The 6,000-nt window shown below is 44.7% G+C and overlaps 1 protein-coding gene across 11 annotated transcripts in view; it reads left to right on the top strand.

Moving 5' to 3' along the window:
• Window positions 1–6,000, top strand: part of SUCLG2 (succinate-CoA ligase GDP-forming subunit beta) — a 326,281-nt gene that overhangs the window by 267,116 nt on the left and 53,165 nt on the right. The window lies entirely within an intron of this gene.

The raw sequence follows: 6,000 nt of genomic DNA, 5'->3' as shown, positions 1-6,000 counted from the left end.
CCCCCCCCCTTCCTTCCTCCCTCTGCCCCCCAGAACCAAGCCCTTTTCCTTCCCCCCTCCTCCCCGCCCCTCTCCTCTCTCCTTTTTCTCTTCTCTTCTACTTCCTCTCCCTCTCCCTGTTTCATGCTGGGGTTCTGAGTATGCCTAGCCTGTGCTTAATAATTAAGGCTGTAATTAAAGTGTAACTGGAAGCATAATTAAAATTCACTTTAATGGATCCTGGAATTGTGAAGCAATTAGGCATTTTGCTATGGCCCTGCAAGAGCAGCTGGAAGGAGAGAAGGGCCCATTTTCCTAGGCTCTGCTCTACCCAGTCTCTTCCGGCCCCACCCCCTGGTTGTTAACCTTGAGGAAGGCCTTCCTGGCCAGGAGGGACAGAGGAGTGGTGGCAGCTTGGAGTCTTCTAGAGCACCACATAGAGCCAGCTGCTGTTCAGCCCTTCTTAGAGAAAGAGGCCACCACAAAAGCCCCTGGAGAACCCGAGAAAACTCAGGAACAGTCACTCCTAATTTCCCTCAGGTTGTTTGGGGCTTCTGTTTCAGTGCTATTAAAAAAATGGGTTATTTGGGGGTGTCGGGCCAGCAAGGTGATCAGAAAATCTCCCACACCTCACCAACTCAAGCACACTTGGTATGTGTGAGTCCATCCACCGCCATTCAGCCCATCAGCAAGCCCAGGTTGTGTCATGGAAACTGCACTGAGTGCAGAGATCCTGGTGGGCCGGCCTGACAGAATGTCAGCCTAGATGAAGCTTGTGTTTGGTGGGGGCGAGAGAAGCGTCAGTGAGCAGTCCCAATAGTGCTGTGATTCCGGAAGTACAAGGTGGGATGGAAGCTCATTTACAAATCCTGCTCTAGTTTAGGGGCTGGGGGAGTAGTGACAAGGGAGGCATCCCCAAAGACATGCCATTTATTTTTATTTCAATTAATTTATTATTTTGAGAGAGAGAGAGAGACAGCACAAGACGCGAAGGGGCAGGGAGAGGGGGAGAAAATCCCAAGCAGGCTCTGCAATGTCAGCACAGAGCCCAGTGTGAAGCTCGAACTCATGAAACCATGAGATAATGACCCGAGCCACAACCAAAAGTCAGATGCTCAACTGACTGAGCCACCCAGGCGCCCAGGAAATGCCATTTAAACAATATCTCATGAACGTTTGGGTGTTGGCCAAGCAGAAGACAAGAGTTCTGGTTGGAGGACTCGAGGCCAAAGGTCCAGCATGTCTGCGGGTTCACGGATTTCTAAATCAGTCGTTTTCCACCTTTGGGAATACCTGATGCTCAGTTAAGTCCTGAAGAAGATGTTAATTCAGGAACTGGTTTAGTTAGGTTTCTTGGTTGCAAGGAAGAGTGACTTGTTCCAGTAGTCTCAGAACCCTAAAACGGTCCACAGCCAGTCTGTAGCTATGGAAAAGAACTCAGGTAAAACTGAATAAACAGTTCTCAGAATGGACAGCAGCCATAATGAAGCTGGCCCCCAGGAGGAGGAGGATGTGGCGTGGAGGCCAACCTCAGGAGCAGCACTCCAGCAGCCTGTGCACTTGACTCCACCCCTCTCTGCATGTTTGCGCTGCCTCTGTCTCACCTGCTTACTAACGGCTGATTAAGTCCTTTTCATGCTACTGTTTCCCATTTCGTGTGTGCTACCCATTCAGATTCTCAGCAGAGCAAACCTGACTGCACAGGCTAATGGCCATCATCTGTATTTGCACCACCCTTGGGTCAGGTGCAGCCATCTTGGGAACAGTCCATGTCTGCCTTGGGACGAAGATCACCATGTGGTCCCTCCTCAAGAAGGGGACAGTTGGTAGGGTCGGTGTAGCCAGGCAGGGAGGCTGGAGAAAGCAGACACCCTACTTGTACCTGATCCTTGCTCTCAAATAATTTATAGTATCATTGAAGTTTAGACGATCTCATGCGTGCAAAAGTGCCACAAATTTTAAATTGTAAATTTGACTCCTCAAACAGGAGTCACCAGGAAATCAAAGTAGAGTGGGAAGACCAAAGGATTTTGAGACCTCATCCTGCCAATCACCAGGCCTCAGTGCTCTTGACCAAGAAATAAATAAATGAATAAAAAGCACTCATTTATAAAGACCTGACTCACCAGGTCTTTTAGAACCACCAAATTCACAAGTTCAAAGGCTCAAAGTAATGTGGGAAGACTGGAAAACAGATTATTTTTTTTTATTATTGTCAATGTGATTATGACGATATCCTCTATTTATAAAGGTTGTCATTCATGGTTCAGCATGGATGTTTCAAGCATTAGTTCCAGGAATCATTCAGACCAGTGAGAGATCAAGTTCAGTTTTCATTCAACTACTTCCTAACTATTCCTAGCCATGCTAGCTAGACTTTAGCCTTTAACTTACCTGTGCCACAGTCCTCCCTTCTGTAAAAGGAGATAATAATGGTAGCTCTCTCAGGGATGCTATTGAGTAGCAAATGAACTAATAGAAATGAACATTGCAGGACACCTGCTAAGTTGCTGTTAATGCTTTTGTTACTGTTACCACTCCTGTTGATGCTGCTAATTCTCCTACAGGTTCAGTTCTTCAGAGAGAACTTGACAGGCTTGGCTAAGATCTGTGTTCACAGGAGGACTCTGTCACCAAAGGAAGGTAGTCAGAGATGTGGAATGTTCAGGGAGATGAATCTGCCTCTTGATGCGTGGGGTTCTTGGAAGCTGTCTGTGTGGAGGCTGTTCTAAAGAGAAAGGAAAGAAGGAGAAGAGCCTTTCTGACCCAAATTTAGATTTCTTCCCTGGTAGATTAGAGGACAGGTAGGCAGAGAACTCTGTGTCTCTGTTGAAGGAGATAGAGGTTTACATATTTAACTTTCATTGACCTTCTGGTCCAAAGACCAGTTCCATTCTGTGTCAGTCAGGACTTTGCTGCACACTGTGTCATTATTCCATGAAAGCCCTACTTACGGATTAATGTCAGAATTCCTTAGCCTAATATTCAACACCTGCCATCGTCTGATCCTCTGTTCTACTTTTCAACCTCTGGGACCTTGTCGGAAACTTCTACCATATGTATCAAAATGAACACTGAGGTTGGATTAATGAAATAATAAATCTTTACATCTGCATTAGGTAACTAGTGTGTAACAAATTGCCTTTAACACAGGGAACGTTGTTGATCTCCGTGTTCTGTGGTAGAGAATATGAGTGTGGCTTAGTTGGGTCCTTTGGTTTAAGGTCTCAAAGCTGCAGTCAAAGTGTCAGCCAGGGATAGGGCCATATCAAGGCTCGACTGGGAAAGGATCGCTTCCAAATACATCATTGTTGGCAGGATATAGTTCCCCATGAGCTGTCAGGCTGAAGGCTTCAGTTGCTCCTCGGCTTTTGGCTGGAGGCAGCCCTGAATTCCTTGCCTCGTGGATTTCTCCATAGGGCAGTCCACAGTATGGCAATGTGCTGCATCAGAGTGAACAGAGTCAGAAGGAACAAGGAAGAAGTCCTGGGATTTTGGAACTTAGTCTCAGAGATGACATTCTGTCACTCTTGCTCTTCTTAGTCATTAGAAGCAAGTTGCTGGTTCTACCAATAGCCAAAGGGGTTACACAGGGGCGTGGACACCAGGAAGTAGGAACTGGCCACAGAGAGCCATTTTGGAAGCTGCCTACCACCCTTACAAAGTAATGTGTCAGTCAAAGTAACACCGGCTCCTATAACAGGTAAATGTTGAAATGTGATTCTTAATGTAATAGAAAGTTCTTTCTCATTAATATGAAGTCTGAAAGGGTGCATGAGTAGGGTGCTCTGCTCTACAGAATTATTCTGGTATCCATGCTGAAGGAGGCATTGCCATGTCCAGAATATGGGATTTTCAGAGTTGTCTTGGCTGGTGACATTCCAGAAGGTACACAGGGAAAAAACCGAGTGCAGGAGCTCACAAGGGCAATTTTTATGGGCACGTATTTCATGGCGCTCACACACTCTTGGCCAGAACTCAGTCACATGACCCCACATACATGCAAGGGAGACCTGGGAAATGTAGTTCCTGGTTGGGCAGAAGAGGAGCGTGACTGGTTGATGGCGAGCTTAAGTCGGCCACAGATTCCTAGACATTTACAAAATCCTTTCACATGTGTTATTTCATTTGCTCCTCCTCACAACCCATGCTGTCAGCATTATTATCCTCATTTTATAAACAAGGAAACCAACCAGCGAAATTCTGGTTAGAACATTCAGGTTGTATTATTAGAACAGAGTTCAGGTTCCCATCACTGCCACATACAGTCTGTGACTGTAGAAAACTTCTTTAACCTCTCTGTGCCTCTCTTGCCTCATCTGTGAAATAGGGACAGTAAGATCTAGGCATCGTCGTCATAAAGATTTCATATACTGTGTGGAAGTCACTTAGCATTATGTCTGGCATGTGTATTAGTTATGAGGAAGACGATCATAATGTTACGTCTGGGGATTAAGAAGTTGAGGCTCAAAGGTGTTACATAATTTACCTAAAACTGTGCAACTAATCTACAACAGAGCCAGGGTGAGAAGCTAGGGATTTTTGTTTGTTTGTTTGTTTGTTTATTTTGAGAGAGAGAGGGAGCCCAAGAAGGGGCAGAGAGAGAGAGAGAGAGAGGGAGAGAGAGAGAGAGAATCTCTCCTCACCGTCAGCAAGGAGCCCTTCTCTGGGCTCAATCTCACAAACTGTGAGATCATGACTTAAGCCAAAGTGAAGAGTTGGACCAAGGCTTAACCAACTGAGCCACCCAGGAAACAGCTTCCTTACCTTTTGAATTTTGTTTCCCAAAGAGGATATTTAACAGATTTCCTGTGGAAAAGAGCAGTGAGTTAGCCTTGAACTAAAGATGCAATGCCAAGTGTTCATTTCACCACAGGTGTGGTGGCCCCCGGCTCCCAGGGAATCCACACTACATCACCTTGTTAGCGCAAATGTTCCTCTTGAACTCGGCATTTGCCTGTTTGTATGAAACATGCTGACCAAGTGCTTCCTTTTTATTTGTACTCTTAGGTCCTCCAAGGCCTATATTTCAAGGTCTTTGTATATAAATAGGCTCTGCCTTGCTAACTAGATAAAAGCACAGGAAATGATGTAAGATGAGGTATTTCATTAGACTCTTAAATGTTACCACATTTCTCCTAGGGGCTTGTTCACTCTGCAAGAACAGAAGAGCAGTTTGCTTCCTAAATAGTCAAGTCGAAGAAGCACACTTCTGGGTGGGGTAGCTTGGCCCACAAGTGCTACAGATCCACCGGGAATGGGAGACAAAGATACACCATCACAGGCTGCAGTACTCTTTTTGGGGCCCTCTGCCCTTTTTGTCATACGGAGCAAGGAGGAAGCGAGAACACGTGTGTTGAATAACTATCATTGTTTCCAAAGCGGTGGATTCATGGCCATAGGTGGGCAGACCCTCAGAACTTTAGTTTCATGAGATCTTTAAGACAGTTGCCTTCTAGTATGGGCCAAAACCACGTTGAATCCACTCGACTGTGGATTATCAGCTGAAATGTCTGCTTTTATCAGTAAAAAAAAAAAAATGTCCATTAGTCTCAGGCAATTCCAGTCTTTCATCTTGCTTATTAGCCAGACCACCACTTGTTAGAGATCTTGCCACGTCATCTTCCCTGTGAGTGATGTCGATTAGAACATATATTTACTTCATTTCCTGGTGAAAAGCTAGTTCACATCAGTCCTGTGCATCTTCACTTGTTGCTTTCAGTATTCTGTGGCTACCAACCCATCGATTCGCCGTTCTCTCACTCATACTGGACACATAGCTTTTTCTTTAGATTCCATATTCAGGTTGTTCAAGCAAGGGGCACATCGGTTTCATAAGATTTTCTTTTTTCGAATCAGTGGACTAAGTAGTTGTTAATCTCTCTTCGTTCACAGTCTTATAAGAATGTCATTATCTGCATTTTTTAAATGCCAGAAAAAAAATAGGTAGTATATTTTTATGTAATATTTTATGTATGTTATTTATTTATATTTATATATTTTATTTGTATTTAAGTAAGT

The sequence above is a fragment of the Panthera uncia genome, chromosome A2, assembly GCF_023721935.1.
Source record: "Panthera uncia isolate 11264 chromosome A2, Puncia_PCG_1.0, whole genome shotgun sequence".
Classification (NCBI taxonomy): domain Eukaryota; kingdom Metazoa; phylum Chordata; class Mammalia; order Carnivora; family Felidae; genus Panthera; species Panthera uncia.
This window is presented reverse-complemented; position numbering and strand designations above follow the sequence as displayed.